The 23,299-nt window shown below is 47.5% G+C and overlaps 1 protein-coding gene across 1 annotated transcript in view; it reads left to right on the top strand.

The window, feature by feature from the left end:
- MISP (mitotic spindle positioning) overlaps nt 1-23,299 on the top strand; it is a 245,276-nt gene that overhangs the window by 26,707 nt on the left and 195,270 nt on the right. The gene's annotated exons all lie outside the window — the stretch shown is intronic.

Here is a 23,299-nt window from a genome sequence, read left to right on the forward strand (position 1 = left end):
CTCTGCCGTTTTTATTTTTTGCGCTATAAACGGAAAAAGACTGAAAATTTTGAAAAAAAATGATGTTTTCTACTTTTTGTTATAAAAAAAATCGAATAAACTAAATTTTAGTCATACATTTAGGCCAAAATGTATTCGGCCACATGTCTTTGGTAAAAAAAATGTCAATAAACGTATATTTATTGGTTTGCGCAAAAGTTATAGCGTCTACAAACTAGGGTACATTTTCTGGAATTTACACAGCTTTTAGTTTATGACTGCCTATGTCATTTCTTGAGGTGCTAAAATGGCAGGGCAGTACAAACCCCCCCCAAATGACCCCATTTTGGAAAGTAGACACCCCAAGGAAATTGCTGAGAGGCATGTTGAGCCCATTGAATATTTATTTTTTTTGTCCCAAGTGATTGAATAATGACAAAAAAAAAAAAAAAAAAAATTTACAAAAAGTTGTCACTAAATGATATATTGCTCACATAGGCCATGGGCATATGTGGAATTGCACCCCAAAATACATTCAGCTGCTTCTCCTGAGTACGGGGATACCACATGTGTGGCACTTTTTGGGAGCCTAGCCGCGTACGGGGCCCCGAAAACCCAGCACCACCTTCAGGATTTCTAAGGGCACACATTTTTGATTTCACTCCTCACTACCTATCACAGTTTTGAAGGCCATAAAATGCCAAGATGGCACAACCCCCCCCCCAAATGACCCCATTTTGGAAAGTAGACACCCTAAGCTATTTGCTGAGAGGCATGGTGAGTATTTTGCAGCTCTCATTTGTTTTTGAAAATGAAGAAAGACCAGAAAAACATTTTTTTTTTTTCTTTTTTCAATTTTCAAAACCTTGTGACAAAAAGTGAGGTCTGCAAAATACTCACTATACCTCTCAGCAAATAGCTTGGGGTGTCTACTTTCCAAAATTGGGTCATTTGGGGGGGGGTTTGTGCCACCTGGGCATTCCATGGCCTCCGAAACTGTGATAGGCAGTGAAGAGTAGCAAATTGGAGCATGCTCTGCTGGGGTTTTTTGCCTTCCTCTGGATCAACTGTGGGTATAGTATTGGGTATATTGGATTGTACGTTTTTTTTTTTTTTTTTTTTTTTTTTTATGGTTGGACTGGATGGACTTGTGTCTTTTTTCAACCTGACTAACTATGTAACTATGTAACTATGTAAGAGTGAAATCAAAAATTTACGGCCTTAGAAAGCCTGAAGGCGGTGCTTGGTTTTCGGGGTCCCGTGCGCGGCTAGGCTCCCAAAAAGTCCCACACATGTGGTATCCCCGTACTCAGGAGAAGCAACAGAATTTATTTTGGGGTGTAATTTCACAAATCCCTATGGCATGTTTGAGCAATATAACATTTAGTGACAACTTTGTGCAAAAAAAAAAAAAAAAAAAATTTGTCTCTTTCCCGCAACTTGTGTCACAATATAAAATATTCCATGGACTCGACATGACTCTCAGCAAATAGCTTGGGGTGTCTACTTTCCAAAATGGGGTCATTTGGGGGGGGTTTGAACTGTCCTGGCATTTTATGCACAACATTTAGAAGCTTATGTCACACATCACCCACTCTTCTAACCACTTGAAGACAAAGCCCTTTCTGACACTTTTTGATTACATGAAAAAATTATTTTTTTTTGCAAGAAAATTACTTTGAACCCCCAAACATTATATATTATTTTAAAGCAAATGCCCTACAGATTAAAATGGTGGGTGTTTCATTTTTTTTTTCACACAGTAATTGCGCAGCGATTTTTTAAACGCATTTTTTGTGGAAAAAACACACTTTTTTAAATTTTAATGCACTAAAACACACTATATTGCCCAAATGTTTGATGAAATAAAAAAGATGATCTTAGGCCGAGTACATGGATACCAAACATGACATGCTTTAAAATTGCGCACAAACGTGCAGTGGCAACAAAATTAATACATTTTTAAAAGCCTTTAAAAGCCTTTACAGGTTACCACTTTAGATTTACAGAGGAGGTCTACTGCTAAAATTACTGCCCTCGATCTGACCTTCGCGGTGATACCTCACATGCATGGTGCAATTGCTGTTTACATTTGACGCCAGACCGACGCTTGCGTTCGCCTTAGCGCGAGAGCAGGGGGGACAGGGGTGCTTTTTTTTTTTTTTTTTTTTTTTTTCTTTATTATTTTTTTGCTTTTTTATCTTATTTTTAAACTGTTCCTTTCATTTTTTTTTTTAAATCATTTTTATTGTTATCTCAGGGAATGTAAATATCCCCTATGATAGCAATAGGTAGTGACAGGTACTCTTTTTTGAAAAAATTGGGGTCTATTAGACCCTAGATCTCTCCTCTGCCCTCAAAGCATCTGACCACACCAAGATCGGTGTGATAAAATGCTTCCCCAATTTCCCAATGGCGCTATTTACATCCGGCGAAATCTAAGTCATAAAATGCTTGTAGCTTCCGGTTTCTTAGGCCATAGAGATGTTTGGAGCCACTCTGGTCTCTGATCAGCTCTATGGTCAGCTGGCTGAATCACCGGCTGCATTCTCAGGTTCCCTGTTGAGACAGGAGAGCCAGAGAAAAACACGGAAGACGGTGGGGGGGGGCATTCCCTCCCACTGCTTGTAAAAGCAGTCTAGAGGCTAATTAGCCGCTAGGATTGCTTTTACATGAAAGCCGACCGCTGGCTAAAAAGAATGATACCAAGATGATACCTAAACCTGCAGGCATCATTCTGGTATAACCACTCAAAGTCGTGAATGGCGTACCTGAAGACAAAAAAATGGTTAACAATAAAGCACATTAAACTGTAAAGTATAAAAAATTGCATACCTGAAAAGCAAACATGATAAAACATAATAACAATAAAACATTGCAGAATAGAATACAGTAAAAAAGAGCAGAACAATAGAGAGAGAATAGAGAGAGAGAGAACAATAAAACGACAACTATTTTTTTTTATTTTTGTTTGTGTTTTTTTTTTTTTTTTTTTTACACTTTTTTTTTGTAACTGTAACTTTTATAACTGTAACCGGTTCCAGGTTCGGGTCTCTCAAAATGCGATGGCATCTTGGGAGACCCTGTGAAAGTGTGCCTAGTCTGTGCAATGCTGTACCCTACGCTAATACTCAACTAGTGAATGGTAGCGTTCAAAACATTCACCAATGCAAAGACCAGGATTGTCAGGACAGGAGGGACAATAATAGCGGGTGTCACGTCTATATCCGCGCTTGCTGCAGACACATCTTTTTTGGGGGGGTTCGTTGGGTAGGGGTACTCGGGAGGACATATAAATGCCTCTCATGCAGCCGACTGCATTTGGTTGGGGATGTGAATGGGGGAAGTACGGGCGCTGCAGAAGCGGTGGGTTCACAAATTAGGATTGGCGAATGCAGCAGGAAGGGCACTATGGGCACGACAGGCCTATGTTTGTCTTTTTGGTGGCAGCGCGACACTACTTGTGCTTGTCACCTCACCAGCTTGAACTGCACTTATGGGACTCGCCACGTCACCAAGTGTTACTGCAGTGCTGGTTTGACTACGACCGGGGTGTACTAGGCCGCTGGCGCTTGCCAGTTCACCAAAACGCTACAAAAAAAAGTGACAGTGATCGATCGATACTGCACTTGGGTGGGCTGGGCTGGGCCGGGCGGAGGGGCAAAACGCAGGTGCTAGCAGGTATCTGGGCTGATCCCACTAACACTGCGTTTTTGGGAACCCTAAACTGCTGGGGACGCTAGTATAGATCTGATCGGATCAGATATTGATCCGATCAGATACTATACCACTAAGGGAGGTGTACGGTGCGTGCTTGGGTGTTAGCGGTACTGGCGCTAACCTGACGCTGCCTGGGGCTGGCGCTTGCCAGTTCACCAAAATGCTACCAAAAAAACTGTTAGCGATCGCAGGGATCAGGCCTGACTCTGTGAACGCTGCAGTTATGCGTTTAGTGTTTTGCAAGTGTCAGTGATCGATCGATACTGCACTTGGGTGGGCTGGGCTGGGCCGGGCGGAGGGGCAAAACGCAGGTGCTAGCAGGTATCTGGGCTGATCCCGCTAACACTGCGTTTTTGGGAACCCTAAACTGCTGGGGACGCTAGTATAGATCTGATCGGATCAGATATTGATGCGTTCAGATACTATACCACTAAGGGAGGTGTACGGTGCGTGTACGGTGCGTGCGTGGGTGTTCGCGGTACTGGCGCTAATCTGACGCTGCCTGGGGTGACGCATATCACCGCCGGGCGATCAGGGGGCTAAACCTTTATTCGGTAATAAACGGCGGGTGCCCTGACACTATATAAAATAAACAAACTAACCAGCGTCACCCGTAACAGTTATACGGTGATCAGTGGTGAAAGGGTTAACTAGGGGGCAATCAAGGGGTTAAAACATTTATTAGATAGTATATGGGGGTCCCTGTCGCTATAAAACGCTGACAGCGAACCTAAATATTTACGTCCCTAACTAGCGTCACCAGCGACACTAATACAGCGATCAGAAAAATGATCGCTTAGCGACACTGGTGACAGGGGGTGATCAAGGGGTTAAAACTTTATTAGGGGGGGTTAGGGGGGTATCCTAGACCTACAGGGGGCTAATACTAACTGCCCTACCACTGCTAACTGTCACAAACTGACACTATGCAGTAATCAGGAAAAAAACAAAACAAAACAAAAAAACTGCTTGGTGTCAGTTTGTGACAGGGGGGGGGGTGATTGGGGGGGGATCGGGGGGCGATCGGGGGGGGATCGGGGGTGTTTAGTGTGCCTGGCATGTTCTACTGTGTTGTGTGTAGTGTTGTGCACTTACATGTCTTCTCTCCTCGGCGCTGGAACGGAAACTGGCCAGCCGAGGAGAGATGACATCACATCCTCTGCCGCTGTGTACTATACAGAGGCAGGGGATGTTTCTCATTGGCTGGGAGCGATCGCGAGGGGGGGGCCACGATCGGATGGTCTCCCCCTCATCTCTGATCGCTTCCAACCAAACGCCGACCGCCGATGGCACCGGGGGGGGGTCCGATTGGACCCCCCGCCCGCGGGAAGGCAATCACGTACCAGGTACGTGATTTTGCCTGCCCGTGCCGCTCTGCTCACGTATATATGCGTGAGGCGGTCGGCAAGTGGTTAATATAGTCCTTCTGCAGGACCTGAATTATGGCAGAACAGGTCTCTGGAATAATGATCCCCAGAGCCTGGGGGGAGATCCCAGTCGAGAACTTGATGTCCTGCAAACTTCTCCCCGTCGCCAAGTACCGCAAGGTGACCACTAGCCTTTGTTCAGGAGTGATGGCTTGCCGCATGCAGGTGTCCTGCTTCGTAATATAAGGGGACAGTAAAGCCAACAGATGGAGAAATACGGGGTCCGTCATCCGGAGATAATTCCTGAAATCATCAGGATTATCCTCCCGGATCTCCCGCAACAAAGGCATGTGCGAGAATTGGTCACGCTGGAGCAACCAATTCTTCGTCCGTGAACTCCTCCTCGCCCTGTTCACGGACTGGACTTGGGTCAAGCAAAGAACTCCAACAACAAGCCCTTGCACAGCACAAACTCCACGATGAGTACGTACCCGCAATATGGCTAGAAAACTGTCGGCTGGTCAGAACGAACTAACAGAACGCACTGAAAATCAGAAAGAATCTGAGAGTAACGATCTAAAAATCAGAAACGAGCGGACAAGAACGCACTGAAAAACAGATACGAACTTTTAAATAGAACGCACTGAAAGACAGAAACGAACTGACAACATGCACTGAAAAACAGATACGAACCCACAAGCACAAACTGACAAGCAGTTACGAACTGAAAAGCACAAGGCTGAAAAGCACGCATCATCTCTCACCAAACTTCTACTAACACAAGATAAACACAGGATTAGCAGAAGGAGCCCAAAGGGTGGTGCACTGGCTATTGAACTTCCTTTTTATAGTGCCGTTGTACATGTTGTATGTCACCGCATTCTTGATGTTCGGAATTTTCAACAACATTTGTGTGACCGGGTGTATGCAAGACAAGTTTGAGCCAACATCCTTCGGAAAAAAATCCACGGTCTTGTTGTCGGAATGTCCGATCGTGTGTACGGGGCATAAGAGCGACAACGATGTGGAATTCCCATCCACAGGCGGTGGTCTTAGCGGAGAGCATCAATAGTTTCAAAAAACTATTAGAAAGCACCTGAACGACCACAACATACAGGGATATACAATGTAATACTGACATACCATCACACACATAGGTTGGACTTGATGGACTTGTGTCTTTTTTAAACCTCATCTACTATGTAACTTGCTTGGCTGACGTCCCTTCTGGTTCCAGATCCTGCTTGCTGTTCCACTATGCTGATTCTCCGGTTTCCTGATTTCCTGGCCTGTCCTGAAGTACGCTGATCTCTGGCACACTAATGTCCTGGCTTGTCTGACTATCCGTTCCGATTACCGAACTCTGGCTATGATTTGATTATGTTGCTCTGTTTACCTTTTACTATTATTATTAAACAAGTGTGATTTTGACTGATTCATGGTTTCTGACAGTAGACGGAGGCCATGAATTCAGAAGATGCAGTCAATCCACTTGTTGGTAATATTTTTTCAAGGTTGGATAAGCAGGATCACCGCATGGATCAGTTTGCCATAGTGTTACAGACTGATTCGCATGGCTCACCTGGAATCTCCCGCTGTGGCTGCTCCTGTACAACCTGTGTTACAAGCCGTCCCTGCTTCTGCTCCAGTCTCTGTGCAGGCACCCGCCTTGAGTATTACCTCTAAAGGAGGTATGTCTGGTTCCTCTCTGCTTCCCCAGCGATTTGGGGGCGATCCAGTTCAATGCAGAGGGTTTCTCAATCAGGTTGAGATATACTTCTAGATGCTGCCCCAGGCGTTTCCCACGGACAGAAGCAAATAAGGTTTTGTGATATCTTTGCTTTCTGAGAAAGCCTTGGCCTGGGCGAACCCTCTATAGGAGACGCAAAAACCCGTTGTCCTGAGTTACTCAGAGTTTGTGGCTTCCTTCCTTCCGTACGCTCCGCTTCTGCTACCAAGTGCCTCATGTCCATCAAACAGAGTACAAGAACTGTTGCTGATTACGCCATTTAATTCCGTACTCTGGCAGCAGAGGTTGCGTGGAACAATGAGGCCCTCGTAACAGCTTTTTCTTATGGTCTCTCAGATACCATCAAAGATGAGATAGCAGTCTGAAATATACCCACTGAGCTGAAGAAGTTGACCATGTTTGCCATCCTCATTGACTCCAGACTCAGAGAAAGACTCTCTTTTAAGGAGCGCTTGCAAGAGCCTCCTGAACGTTTGTCTCCGAACTTTGCAGTCCCACCCTTACCTCCCTCACCTCCCACTCCTCCTGGTACCGAGTCGGTCAGTGAAGGTGAACCCATGCACTTGGGCTTCACATGTCTCTCTGCGGTTGAGAGAGCCCTTAGGAGGAGGGAGAGATTGTGCCTTTATTGTGGCCAGGCAGGTCACTTTTTGAAAACTTGTACTACCCGTTTAGGTAACGTCCGAACCTTGTGGTCCTGTAACGGACACACCTTAGGTGGCGTTGTTTCGTCCCCAGTTATCCAGAAGGATAAGCCCCTGGTTCCGGTTACCCTTTCTTGGTCTGAGTCATCCATCGAGATACAGGCTCTAATCCACTCTGGGGCTGCAGTCCTGTTCTTTGATGCTGCCTTTGTATCTAAGCATTCGATTCCGCTGCAGCTGCGTGCCACTCCACTTGCCACTGAGGCTCTTGACGGGAGACCTCTACAGCCTGTCCATGTGACTCATGAGACTGCTTCGTTGTCCATGGCTGTAGGGGCTCTTCACCATGAGATAATCTAATTCCAAGTTATTTCCTCACCTAAGTTTCCGCTGGTTATTGGTTATCCTTGGTTACAGAGGCATAACCCCTCTTTTGATTGGTTTCATGCTAAGGTTCTCTCCTGGTCGCCACAATGCAGCAAGACATGTTTCCAGAAGGTCCTATGTGCCTCTTCACTCTCCTCCCTGCCAGAGGAGTACCACGATTTTAGTGATGTCTTTAACAAAGGTTAAGCTGGTAGTTTGCCTCCACACCGGTCGTATGATTGCGCAATTGACCTTCAACCTGGTGCCACACCCCCTCGTGGCCGGGTTTACTCATTGTCGATCTCGGAGTATAAGGCCATGGAGGAATATGTTTCAAACGCACTTTCTCGAGGATTCATCCTCAAGTCCTCACCCCCTGCTGGTGCTGGTTTCTTCTTTGTGAAGAAGAAGAGTGATGGACTGAGACCTTGTATTGATTAGAGGGGTCTCAATCGTTTCACTATTAAGAATCCAATTCCGTGCATTACGGAGTTATTTGACCGCCTCATGGGAGCAACGGTTTTCACAAAGCTTAATTTGAGAGGAGCATACAATCTCGTCAGGATCAAGGAGGGCGATGAATGGAAAACTGTGTTTAATACCAGAACAGGCCATTATCAATACCTCGTAATGCCATTTAGCCTTTGCAACACTCAGGCATTTTTCCAGGAATTTATCAACAAATGTCCTCCGAGATTTATTGCAGCTATGTGTGGTAGATTATCTCAACGATATCCTAATTTTTTCCAAGTCCCTAGAGAGCAACCACACAGATGTCTGTCGTGTGCTTCAGAAGCTGAGAGAAAACAATCTCTACTGTAAATTGGAGAAGTGCAAGTTCCATTGTGAACAGGTTAAAGCGGGGGTCCACCTATCTATCGTGTTTTTTTTTTTTTGAGTTCATTCACAAACTTTTCTTCTCAGCATTACATACTCACATATTGTGTGTAATATGTCCGCCTGTGTCAGATTTCGTCGGAAAGAATAACTTATATTATTCACTGCAGGCGATTTCCATCTTCATTGTGGGCATTTGAAGCCCACAAGCATTTATTTCCTGGATGCGGTGAATGCTGTGCTCCCAGCATTCACCGCTCATTCCCGCACATGCTCAGTGGCATCTTGGGAAGCCTGAGACTAGCTCCCAGGAGTCTGGGAGAGGCTAGAAACACGCCTACTCCCATGGGAGGAGAACCAGGAAGTGCAAAGAAGAATAGAAAAATAAAAGGTAATTACAGCGATTTAAATTTTTTTAAACGGCATGTCAGCATCTAGGCAAGGAAGAGAATACATACAGATATTGTTCAAAATTTGGGTGGAACCCCGCTTTAAATTCCTGGGTTATGTCATTTCCACTGCCATTTTTTCAATGGACCCAGAGAAACTTTCAGCAGTCCTACAGTGGCCCCGACCCATGGATATACGTCCTCTGCAACGTTTTCTTGGCTTTGCCAATTATTTTCGAAAGTTTATTTGGAACTTCTCGTCTCTGGTCAAGCCCCTGACTGATATGACCAGAAAGGACGGCAACCCACAGAGTTCGTCTCCGGAGTCCATTAAGGCCTTTGAGAGTCTCAAGGCTGCCTTTGTTTCTGCTCCTGTGTTGGCACATCCTGATCCTACGTTACCCTTTATCTTTGAGGTTGATGCTTCTGAGACTGGAGGTGGCACCCTTCTGTCTCAACGTCCTACCTCTGAGAGTGCTATGCATCTTTGTGGCTACTTTTCCAAGAATCTGTCACCTGCGGAATGCAATTACGAGATTGGGGACAGAGAGTTGTTAGCAATCATTTTAGCCCTTAAAGAATGGAGGCATCTCCTCGGTACCACTGTGCCGATCTAATTCTTATTGACGATAAGAATCTCACATTCCCTGCTCCAGACTTACCATTCTCCCAAGGCTGCTGGCCACACAGGGAAGAATCAACTCTTTTGGGCCATTTCCCAACAATTTTGGTGGCCTATTCCACGTGCTGATGTAGCCGCCTTCGTAGCTGCTTGTTCCGTGTGTGCTCAGAGTAAGACACCACGACACCTTCCAGTGGGCCGCCTTCAACCTATATCCAATGGTGAGAGGCCTTGGACCCACTTGTCCATGGATTTCATTGTGGAGTTACCCAACTCTCAGGGTAACACAGTTATCCTTATAGTGGTTGATCGGTTCTCGAAGATGTCTCATTGTATTCCACTTAAGAAGTTGCCCACATCTAAGGAACTAGCCTCCATTTTTTCTCAGGAGATCTTTCACTTACATGAGCTACCCAAGGTGATTGTCTCGGACAGGGGTAGTCAGTTTGTGTCCCGGTTCTGGCGAGCCTTTTGTGCACAGTTGGGAATTCAGCTTTCTTTCTCCTCTGCGTTTTACCCGAAGTCTAATGGGGCCACAGAATGAGCCAACCAGTCCTTGGAGCAGTTTCTACGTTGCTATATTTCTGACCATCATAACAACTGGTCAGACCTCTTACCTTGGGGGGAGTTTGCTTACAATAGTGCCTTGAATTCTGCTTCCCGATTGTCCCCGTTTATGGAGAACTATGGCTTCCAACCATCCATGCTGCCTGACTCATTTGTTCCGCAGAGCATTTCTGCGTTAGAGAAGCATCTCCGTGGTCTTTGTGCCACTTGGGTACAAGTCCAGGAGACCTTGCGACATGCTAATGATAGGTACAGACTCCATGCTGACTGCAGACACCTCCCTGCGCCTTCCTACCAGCTTGGGGACAGGGTCTGGCTGTCATCTCGCAACCTCTGACTCCGTGTTTCCTGAAGTTGGCTCCTCGGTTTATTGGGCCTTTCCGTTTTTACTGCAGGATTAACCCAGTGGCTTACGCTTTAGACCTTCCTTCTAATATGCGTATCTCAAATGTATTCCATGTTTCCTTATTAAAACCTTTGGTCTGCTTCACCACCTCGGTGCCATGCCCTCACCCAGTACAGGTTGAGAACCATGAGGAGTATGAAGTACAGTCCATTGTTAACTCCTGTAGGTTTCGTGGACGCATACAGTACCTGGTTCATTGAAAAGAGTACGGTCCAGAGGAACACTCTTGGGTCTCATCCTCGGATGTACATGCCCCTGTCTTCCTCCGTGCTTTCCATAGACTTTTCCCCTCAAATTTGGTGGTCCTCCGAGGGGGAGGGGTCGTTATGGAGGGGGTACTGTCAGGGCTGGGCTCAGCCCTTCCTTCTCAGAGCAGGCCGATCAGCTGTCGATTAATTGCCAGCTCTAAATCTTCCACAGTGACTCACCTGGTGATGATATCCTGCTCGTCAGTCTTGCTGGCTACTTAAGCTGTAGGGTCCAGATCCTCTCTGCCTTTGCCTTGGTCAACACATCCAGAGATTCTCTCCTGTGTACCTGTTGAAGACTTACTTGGCTGACGTCCCTTCTGGTTCCAGATCCGGCTTGCTGTTCCACTACGCTGATTCTCCGGTTTCCTGATTTCCTGGCCTGTCCTGAAGTACGCTGATCTCTGGTTCCCTGACGTCCTGGCTTGTCTGACTATCTCTTCCGGTTACCGAACTCTGGTTTTAATTTGACTACGGTGCTCTGTTTACCTTTTACTATTATTATTAAAAGGGGTTGTATAGGAAATTTTTTTTTTTAAATAACAAAACATGTTATACTTACCTCCACTGTGCAGCTCATTTTGCACAGAGTGGCCCCGAACCTGGTTTTCTGGGGTCCCTCGGCCGCTGTCTCGGCTCCTCCCCGCAAGAAAAAACCACCTTCATGTGAGCTCTCTCGCATGGTGGTTAGTTCTTGCGGGCGTGCTCCTGTGATACAACTGGCGGCTATAGCCGCTCACTTTATCACTCGGCCCCGCCCCCGGCGCGTCACGTCATTGGATGTGATTGACAGCAGCGCAAGCCAATGGCTGCGCTGCTTTCAATCGATCCACTCTAGCCGATCAACGGCCAGGCTGAGCGGCGAAGAGGACAACGGGGGCGAGTGCAGCAGGTGAAGGGGCTCAGGTAAGTAAAACGGGGGGGCTGGGGAGGCGGTATCGTCGGATGTTTTTTCACCTTGATGCATAGGATGCATCAAGGTGAAAAAACGCAAACCTTTACAATCCCTTTAAACAAGTGTGATTTGACTGCACTTCTATCTCGGTTTGCTTCATGGTTTCTGACACATTGCCTTGCTAAAGAAGCTGAGGGTAAAGGTGATGGACTGGCCAAGTATGTCTCCAGACCTAAACCCTATTGAGCATCTGTGGGGCATCCTCAAATGGAAGGTGGAGGAGCGAAAGGTCTCTAACATCCACCAGCTCGACCAGATGTCGTCATGGAGGAGTGAAAGAGGACTCCAGTGGCAGTGCTGGAAAATAATGGTGGCCACACAAAATATTGACACTTTGTGCCCAATTTGGACATTTTCACTTAGGGGTGTACTCACTTTTGTTGCCAGCGGTTTACACATTAATGGCTGTGTGGTGAGTTATTTTGAGGGGCAGCAAATTTACATTGACACTCACTACTTTACATTGTAGCAAAGTGTAATTTCTTCAGTGTTGTCACATGAAAATATACACTGGGGACGGAAAGTATTCAGACCCCCTTAAATTTTTCACTCTTTGTTATATTGCAGCCATTTGCTAAAATAATTTAAGTTCATTTTTTTTCCTCATTAATGTACACACAGCACCCCATAGTGACAGAAAAACATAGAATTGTTGACATTTTTTGCAGATTTATTAAAAAAGAAAAACTGAAATATCACATGGTCCTAAGTATTCAGACCCTTTGTTCAGTATTTAGTAGAAGCACCCTTTTGATCTAATACAGCCATGAGTCTTTTTGGGAAAGATGCAACAAGTTTTTCACACCTGGATTTGAGGATCCTCTGCCATTCCTCCTTGCAGATCCTCTCCAGTTCTGTCAGGTTGGATGGTAAACATTGGTGGACAGCCATTTTGAGTTCTCTCCAGAGATGCTCAATTGGGTTTAAGTCAGGGCTCTGGCTGGGCCATTCAAGAACAGTCATGGAGTTGTTGTGAAGCCACTCCTTCATTATTTTAGCTGTGTGCTTAGGGTCATTGTCTTGTTGGAAGGTAAGAAGGTAAACCTTCGACCCAGTCTGAGGTCCTGAGGACTCTGGAGAAGGTTTTCGTCCAGGATATCTCACTTGGCCGCATTCATCTTTCCCTCGATTGCAACCAGTCGTCCTGTCCCTGCAACTGAAAAACACCCCCACAGCATGATGCTGCCACCACCATGCGTCACTGTTGGGACTGTATTGGACAGGTGATGAGCAGTGCCGCTGTACCTGGTTTTCTCCACACATACTGCTTAGAATAAAAAGTTTCAAAAAGTTCTACCTTGGTCTCATCAGACCAAAGAATCTTATTTCTCACCATCTTGGAGTCCTTCAGATGTTTTTTTAGCAAACTCCATGCGGATTTTCATGTGTCTTGCACTGAGGAGAGGCTTCCGTCAGGCCACTCTGCCATAAAGCCCTGACTGGTGGAGGGCTGCAGTGATGGTTGACTTTCAACAACTTTCTCCCATCTCCCGACTGTATCTCTGGAGCTCAGCCACAGTAATCTTTGAGTTCTTCTTTACCTCTCTCACCAAGGCTCTTCTCCCCCGGTAGCTCAGTTTGGCCAATGGCCAGCTCTAGGAAGGGTTCTGGTCGTCCCAAACATCTTCAATTTAAGGATTATGGAGGCCACTGTGCTCTTAGGAACCTTAAGCAGAAAATTTTTTTGTAACCTTGGCCAGATCTGTGCCTGGCCACAATTCTGTCTCTGAGCTCTTCAGGCAGTTCCTTTGACCTTATGATTCTCATTTGCTCTGACATGCACTGTGAGCTGTAAGGTCTTATATAGACAGGTGTGTGGCTTTCCTAATCAAGTCCAATCAGTATAATCAAACACAGCTGGACTCAAGTGAAGGTGTAGAACCATCTCAAGGATGATCAGAAGAAATGGACAGCACCTGAGTTAAATATATGAGTGTCATAGCAAAGGGTCTGAATACTTAGGACCATGTGATATTTCAGTTTTTCTTTTTTAACCACTTGCTGCCTGCCCACCGTCATATGACAGCGGGACGGTGCAGCTGTTATCCGTCATATGATGGCGGCCCTTCCAGGTCCCCCAGGGGGCGCACACCCACCGCATGCCCGGCGCTCGCGATGTCCACCGGGCATGCGCGATTGCCCGGTAACCAAGCAGGACCGTGGATCTGTGTGTGTAAACACACAGATCCACGTCCTGTCAGATGGGAGGAGACCGATGGTGTGTTCCGGCAGGTGACAGACAGGTGACACTGATGTGGCAGGCGACACTGACAGGTGGCACCGATGACAGATGGCACTGATGACAGATGGCACTGATGACACGTGACAATGGCAGATGGCACTGGTGACAGATGGCACTGATACGTGGCACCGATGACACGTGGCACTGATAAAATGTGGCAGGTGACACTGACAGGTGGCACTGATGTGGCAGGTGACACTGACAGATGGCACTGACGACGATGGCACTGACAGATGGCACTGATAACAGGTGGCACTGTGACACCAACAGTAATGAGCACTGTGGCACTGATGTGGCACTGTATGGGCACTGTTGGGCTCTGATGTGTGTTTCTACTGTTTTTACATAAGGTTGGCACTCACGATTTAGCACAGATCCTCTCTCTCCTCACACGCTGTTTCTGTGTGAGGAGAGAGAGTCGGCAATGAGAGATGATCTCATATGTTTACAGTTGAGATCATCTCCCATTGGAAGCTCCGATCGCGCTGTAAACGGCCGCTGTGATTGGCCGTTTACTGCGATCTGTGACTGGCTGTGTCCAAGGGACACGGCCAGCGCAAAATTTCCCCGATGCGCACATGCGGGAGCACGCATCGCAGAAGTAAACAGGAGGATGTCCACGGACGGCCTCCCGGCAATTGGAGTCTGCGCTGTAGCCGTGTTTCGGCTATAGCATGGACGCCTAGTGGTTAAAGTGTAGCTCCAGCCAAAAAATCTATTTTTAAGCTTTTTGGAAAACATAGGGAAGGGTTATCACCCCTGTAACATTTGTTCTGCTGTCTGTGCACCTCTTCAGAAGATTTCACCTCACTTTCTGTCCCAATGACAAATGTTTTTTAAAAATTTGGGGTTTTTAGTGAAACAAGGATTGGTGATAAAGCATCAGTGGAGAGGAGACACATTTTTCCCATATTAACTCTTACAGGAGAGAATTTCCCTTCCTAGGGGTAGATTTCATCTCACTTCCTGTTGTCTCCTTCCGTTTGCAAGTAGGAGTCGTTTGTAAGTTGGATGTTTGAAAGTAGGGGCCTGCCCTATATGCTCTGCAGAAATTGGGGCCTTAGGTGTTGGTGTTGCCACAACACTGTAAGCCCTCACAGTTACTCTTGGTGGGTGCAGGAACGGGCCCTGCTGAGAAATATTAGATCAAGAATTCTAATTACATGCCATTGTTGAACAGTGGTAGAAAAATTGGGCCTTTGGTGGTGGTGGTGCCGGTGCCACAACACTGTAAGTCCTCACAGTTACTCTTGGTGGGCGCTGGAACGGGCCCTGCTGTGAAATATTATATCAAGAATTGTAATTACATGCACCTGTTGAACAGAATTATACGCCCCTGTTAAACAGAGGCTGAAAAATTGGGCCTTGGCCACTGGTGGCGGTGCCCAGAACCAAAAATGTTCTTACAAGCTATCAGCATGAAACTTGAGGAGGAAGAGGATTGTCACTTAGCATAACAGGATAGTCACTCAGCATCAGCATAGGCAGTCTTGAAGGGATCTCACATTAAAAAAAAAAAAATCAATCGGTTACATCAGCATCAGGTGTTTGGTAGCTGGTGATCCAAGACTGATTCATTTTTATGAAGGTCAGCCGATCGACCGATTCGGTGGACAGGCGCACCCTGTGATCGGTTACAAAGCCTCCGGCAACAAAGAATGTGCATTCCGAAAGAACGCTGAATGCAGAACAGGCCAGTAGCTCAATTGCATACTGTGCAAACTCTGGCCAGTGATCCATCCTCAAGACCCAGTAACCCAGAGGATTTTCGGTGGGAAAGGTGTCCAAGTCTGATCTTGCCCCTAGGTAATCCTGCACCATGTGAATCAGAAAGCTGGCGATGGTTGTTGGAACCGATCAGACCTTGGGGCTGCAGACTAAAAAATTGTTTGAACGCATTGGTCAGACGGCCACCTTCTCCACTGCTCCTTCTGTGACTGACCGAAGCCTCAGCAACACGTTGTCCAGGAGGACCAGGAAATTGTAACCTCCCAGGCTCTGGAAACGAGTTGCACAAACCTTTCTGCAAGGCCTCCCGAAGATGTTTCATCCTCTGCTCCCTCTGCGACGGCAAGAAAAGGTCCGCAACCTTACCCTTGTAACGTGGATCAAGGAGGGTTGCCAGCCAGTAATCATCCCTCCCCTTGATGCCACGAATACGAGGATCCTTCCGCAGGCTTTGCAGGATCATGGAGGCCATGCAGCGTAGGTTTGCTGAGGCATTCGGTCCAGAGTCCTCTGGGTCAGTAAGGACGAAATGATCCGCAGCCACCTCCCCTGACCCACTTACAAGTCCATGGGTTTCTTTGGACTGTAAATGATTCCTTTAAGACTGCTGCTGATGCTGAGTGCCAGGCTCCACCTCCATGCTGACACAATCCTCCTCCTCCTCCTCTTCTTGTGTGATCCGCGGGCACGCAGGAACACTATCTGGATAAAGGGGGCCTTGAGAGGTAAGGAAGTCCTCCTCTTCCTTCCTCTGTTCTGCCTCAAGTGCCCTGTCCATTATTCCACGCAGCGTGTGCTCCAACAGGTGGACAAGAGGGACAGTGTCACTGATGCATGCACTGTCACTGCTCACCATCCTCGTGGCCTCCTCAAATGGTGACAGGACAGTGCATGCATCCCTGATCATAGCCCACTGGCATGGGGAAAAAAAAAACAAGGTCCCCCTGACCCTGTCCTGGTGCCATAGTCGCATAGGTACTCATTGATGGCCCTCTGCTGCGTGTGTAGCCGCTGCAGCATGGCCAACGTTGTGTTCCACCTGGTGGGCATGTCACAGATTAGGCGGTTCTTGGGCAGTTTAAATTCCTTTTGGAGGTCAGCCAGCCGAGCACTGGCATTATATGACCTGCAGAAATGCGCACAGACTTTCCTGGCCTGCCTCAGGACATCCTGTGAGCCCGGGTATCTGCCCAAGAACCGCTGCACCACCAAGTTAAGGACGTGAGCCAAACAGGGCACATGGGTCTGTTGTCCCTGTCGGAGGGCAGAGAGGAGGTTGGTGCCATTGTCGCAAACCACCATACCTGGCTTAAGCTGGTGTGGCGTCAACCACCTGTGAACCTGCCCCTGCAGAGCTGACAGAATCTCTGCCCGAGTGTGGCTCCTGTCCCCCAAGCACATCAGCTCAAGCACCACATGGCATCTTTTTGCCTACGTGCTTGCATAGCCCCTTGAACACCTACGGAGCACCGCTGGTTCCGAGGACAAATCAGCACAGGAAGAGGCCATGGAGGAAGAAGAAGAGGAGGGGGTGGAGGAGAGAGGTGTGGCAGAATCACCACTAGTAGAATTTTGGAGGCATGGTGGTGGAACAACCTCCAACACTACTGCACCCTGTCCTGCATCCTTCCCAGCTGCCAGAAGAGTCACCCAGTGCGCGGTGAAAGATAGGTAACGTCCCTGTCCATGCTTGCTGGACCATGAGTCAGCGGTAATATGCACCTTAGCGCTGATCGCCCTGTCCAGCGAGGCCAAGACATTGCCTTCCACATGCCGGGAGAGAGCTGGAATCGCCTTCCGTGAGAAAAAGTGGTGTTTGGGAACCTGCCACTGAGGAACCGCACATTCCACAAACTCACGGAAGGGGGCAGAGTCTACCAACTGAAAAGGCAGTAGTTGAAGTGCTAGCAATGTAGCCAAGCTAGCATTCAACCGCTGGGCATGTGGATGGCTGGGAGCGAACTTCTTTCGGCGGTGCAGCAGCTGGGGCAGGGAAATTTGCCTGGTACAATCTGACGTCGGTGTACCGATAGCAGATTGCCCGCAAGTACTTGGCTGTGACACACCTAATTCTACACCTTAATTCCTCTCAGTGCAGGTTTCAGAGAGGACTGAAGGTATAGTGGGGTTGGAGATCCCAGCTGATGAGGAGCAAGGAGAGGTCCGCTTTGTTCTTTGGTATGGGTCTTTTAGGTACGCTTGCCAACGAACTGCATGGCAGGTCGACATATGTCTGGTCAAGCATATGGTGCCCAAGTGGGTGATGTTTTGGCCATACGAGATACGCTTGAGACATATGTTGCACATAGCAGCCGTGGGATCTGATGCACTAGTCTCAAAAAAGGCCCACACCAAAGAACTTTTGGAATAACGCGCAGAGACAGCAGCGCCCTGCATATGCGGAGCTCTGCGGTGTGATGCAGTCGGTGTGCTGCCCTTAAGCTGGCCCCTGGAGGGCATCCTACCTCGTTGGAGATGTGCCTCCTCCTCCTCTCTAACCAAAAAGGAGAAAATATAACCAGGTCCCACTTTATATACAATCCGGTGATGGGGACTTTAAATAATATTGTACCCTATAACCATTCACTGAAGTCTAGTGATGTTTCTATAGCCAAACAAACCGCAGCATACAATAGAAAAGGTCGACCCCTATATTGCTACAGGGGTCAAATAGTGGCTACTTGAAGCAACAATAAATCAACACCAGGATATGTATATATATAAAAAACAATTATATTTATTAGTTTAAAACTGCTTCAACATGCATCAATTGCATCCATATGCAGAGCTTGTAGCTCATGCATAAGATGTGCATAATTTATTCAACCATGATGTAAACGTGTGTCATTGGGCATGATATGCCCTTAGCGCTGATATGGGCTGGTGCTGCACCCGCAGGTACAGTTGGACGAGTGTCTATAAGTAAGGTAACAAGTGGAGACTGAGGGGGGTTAGAAGGAAGTAGAGTCTACATTACCACCCAATCGGTCAGCATGCACGGATCACTTGTTGATGTCCTGATCCCCTTCACCACACTTGTATGGTGGTGCTATCTTGGCTTATAGCTGTGCCTTCGTTGGCAGCGCGGGGTTGGTGGAATTTACCCACCGTGGCTCCAATAGGCAGTAAAGCAAAGGGACCGGTAAGGGTGCTCATCCACTCTGCTTCCGACGCTCGTCGCCTGCTCCGTGACGGTATCCAATGGGGGAGTACTCCACTTGTTACCTTACTTATAGACACTCGTCCAACTGTACCTGTGGGTGCAGCACCAGCCCATATCAGCGCTAAGGGCATATCATGCCCAATGACACACGTTTACATCATGGTTGAATAAATTATGGACTGATTGATGTTCCAGCGGGGAGATTGGACTGCCTTGTGTGCTTGAATTAATCAGCTGGTGAACTAAAAGGCAACTACAGCTATTAGCTGCTGCACGCTATATCTTGTGAGGGCCTTTGGGGAGAGCCTCTGGAGTTTGTGATAGGATACAGTCCACTGATTCCAGTCATACTTGGGCCCCTAACTTGACCCCCTACTTAGCAATACATGCTCAACTAGCCCCTGTTCACTAGCACCATCAACAGCCATTAGGTTGTCCTGGGGGAGTCTTCACAGTGATACTGGAAATACCCTAGGTTGATGCAACATACGATATGCATCCCCATGTCTCCTACCCTTTTGGGGTAATCATGGTAGCAACATTGGGGTATGGTCATCCAGCCTCACTGTGAAAGGCATAAAGCCGGCGTCCGGACTGTCTGTGTGGTGGTTGTGTCATATATGTGTCACTTGTTTGTTGTCTTGTTATGTGTTCTGGTTTATGTGGTTTTTTCCTGTTGTTTGAGGATAATTCACTGACCACAGTGCCCACCAGGACAGTGTTCCCTCGCTGCACCTGGTGATGCACATCTTATGCATGAGCTACAAGCTCTGCATATGGATGCAATTGATGCATGTTGAAGCAGTTTTAAACTAATAAATATAATTGTTTTTTATATATATACATATCCTGGTGTTGATTTATTGTTGCTTCAAGTAGCCACTATTTGACCCCTGTAGCAATATAGGGGTTGACCTTTTCTATTGTATGCTCCTCCTCCTCTCTCCTATCAGGCACTCACGTGGAGTCAGTGACCTCATCATCCCCTCCCTCCTCATCACTGGAGCAAAGCTGGCAGTATGCTGCAGCTGGGGGAACATGACTGCCAGATTGCTGTCCTTCTTGGGCACCCCCTCTCTCTGGGCTCACGTTACTGCCTTCCTCTAGCTGGGTACCATCATCAGAGCCTTCAAAACGCTGGGCATCCTCCTGGAGCATGTACCCAACACTGTGGTCAAACAGTTCGGGGGACTCCTCAGGAGGACATGGTGGGGCTAAGGAAGGAGTGACTGATGCCATTGAGCCGAGGGAAGAGGCCGCGTTGGCAGCTGCTTTGCCAGATAAAGTACCCTTAGCCTGGGTGAGAGAGGATGAGGAGGATGAGGACGGCTTGGTCATCCACTCTACCAAGTCTTCCACATGTTGCGGCTCAACACAGCCAGCTGCCGAAAAAAAAGACAAGCGTGTCCCAAGGCCACGTGCTGATGAGGATGCACCATCTCCACGACCAGCACTGTTGCCTCTAGACACAGAGCCTGCTTGCCCTCTTTTATTGGCTTGTGACTGCCTGCCTCTCCTTGTTGGCCTTCCAGACATACTAATGGCCTGCAGTGAGATGTAGCTGCACAAAGCTGGGATGTGTATATATTGTAAGATTGGGGTATCAGACTCAAACGGTAGGTGCGTTGTCAGTGAGTGCTCCAGTACAAAACTGTATTTTTAAGGGCCTGGTAGCCCACTTTTATTTAAAAGCACGGAAAAGTTCACAAAGACATCAGTAGCCCACGCAGGGGGGTTCCACCATTACTGTATCTTGCACACTCGATACTTTAGCCTTCTGGCTTACATTCTTGCCATACGGCTGATTCAGGCCTTTAGCCTAGGCCTTAAGTCTGCTTCTCAGACCCAAAAGAGTTTCCTAGAGTGAAGCTCTCTCCTAGCTTACTCCTGCTGCTTACTACTTGCTGCTCTGTCACCAAGTACGTCTGCCTCCTGCAGACATGTATACCCTGGCTGCCCCCTGCAGCCTCTGACTCCTCTCAGAGGAATGGGAGTCCACCTGACTCCCATGCACAGACTTCCTGTCTGTTGGGTGGAACCCTGAGCCATAACCAGGTCACAATTAAATAGCCCAGCACCCAGCTGTGCAATTAGCGTGCCTCTCCCTCCAAAATCTGGCATAAACCAGCAATCTACCAGGTAGCACAGGGTCCTACTGCCACATATCCTCCCCCCTTGTTTCGAACCGAAGGGAGGAACACATAAACCAGTCACTAAGAATGGGACACCTCTGTGCCAGCCATTAGCTGCGTAGGCCCATTTCTTTTTCCGGGTATGTTTCCACCAGCACTTCACCTTGGCACCTCTGTGCCAACTATCAGCAGCAGGAGTCCTATTCTGCCCAACCTTTTCTCTAAAGGGCCACTCCACCCACATCTTCTTCCGGGTGTGCTTCCACCAGTACTTCTTCCTGAACCGTGGGCTCCCACTAATCTCTCTATCCCTTCCACCTTCTGGCCACGGGATCCTCCTTTTTCCTCCCACAGACCTACTCTCCTGGGACTGTTGGGGACCCACTTCCATGAAATCTGTCAGGAACTGACCCCTCTCACTACCTGACGCCACACTAACCAACAACATCCGTTTATCAGGTTCACTAACCCCTGTGTGGTTACCCTTGGCAACCAAATCATCTGAGATCAACACCACATACTTCTGTTTAACCTCAATAGCAATTTTCCACAAGGGGTTATTCAACTCAATATTATTATCAACAAGACCTCTTGTCACCTTGTTTACTAGGACAGTGTCTAGTGAGGGACCATCTACAGGCAAGCAGTTACTGTCTATGGGACATTCCCGCAGTTTCACATCGCTCCCTGTTGTCCAACACTCCAATAGGGACCACACCAATCTCTTTAACCATTTCTGTGTCCATTGGTACCTCAACCAATACCTCTGAGCTGTCCGACGGTGCTCTACAGTGCTTCTCATACACTTTTTCATTACAGTTACCAACACTGTAATTTCCTGTCAAAGTGTCTCCGGGTACCTCAAACTGCACCTCCCTGCGAGTGATGGAATGAATTCCCACTACTGCTGCGTCTTTTCCAGGCCCTTCCTTTACACGAGGTCTAGCGGGTGAGATAGTACACGCGCCATGTACCAACCACTGCTTAGCTGCACCTCGGACCGCACCAGCAGGAATGCACCTCATCACACCAGCATACGGAGAGACTTCCACTATGTCTATCATTTCTTATTCCTCTAGCAGTTCCCCTGAACGCCTTCTGCACATAACTGTCGCTGGAAGCACTCTCACAGAGAACTGCGAGACCACTTTCTGCAAAAGTAACCAATATTGCAGTAACCAATTTTTATCAACATTGCTTAACATCGCCTGTACCACGTGTCTCCACTGATTGGTACTACGCAGTACCAGGTCGCCCATCTGCGGTGGATACATGCAGGTGTACAGCGGAAAGATTTTCACCAATTCCAACAACATCTCAGTTATTTCTAGACATGCCACATATATGCACAGAACTCTAGGGCTCATTTGCTAAGGCTTGAGAGGCCGAGACACTCAAAGAGACCTCCACCTCAGAGGCAACTGACAAAACTTGCGGCTCCCCATGAGCACTGCAAATCACATGTGTCACACTCATCCTTTCATTTTCAGCAACACTGAGCCCTTCCAAGTCCCCATCCATTATCCCACCATCCTGACGCACAACATTACCCATCTCTTTTGCTGTGGACAAAACCTCTGCTATGCATGCGCCCTTTTCAGATCCTTCCAACTGGAGAGGGTTAACTTCCGCAAAAGCCAACGCACCTGTGTCTACTGGCCCTGCAGCCTCTCCATTTGTCACAGCAGCAATAGTGTCCACCTTACTATTACATAAATTTCTTTCCACCACGCTAACATCTTTATGGCGAGACTATCCCAGTCTATCCTGTCTGTGCTCCAGTCATCAGCACTCCGTAGTACTGCTCCCTCTGCCCATGGAGACACAGGTGGACAGAGTGGATTAGCAGCAGGCATCCTGCACCAGTCACTGTCAACCACATCAGATTGTAATAATACATGCTCCATCATTTTAGCTATTTTCCCATTGTTTTCCACCTGAGCAGTATCAGAGCTGTCCTGGAGCCCCGCCAGCTCCAACACAGGGAGTCCTCGTGAGATTTCCAGGGACAACTCTGCGGCACTACCTGTGGTTACCATGGGAGACACCAAATCATCAAAATTGTCAATAATACACTTTTCAACATCATTATCCACCTTCCTGCCTTTTATAAGCTGTGTTAGCACATTAGCAGATTGAGACTGTAGGATATTTAGTACATTGCTTTTCACCTCATGTGAAACA

The sequence above is a fragment of the Aquarana catesbeiana genome, linkage group LG01 (assembly GCF_042186555.1).
Source record: "Aquarana catesbeiana isolate 2022-GZ linkage group LG01, ASM4218655v1, whole genome shotgun sequence".
NCBI lineage: Eukaryota > Metazoa > Chordata > Amphibia > Anura > Ranidae > Aquarana > Aquarana catesbeiana.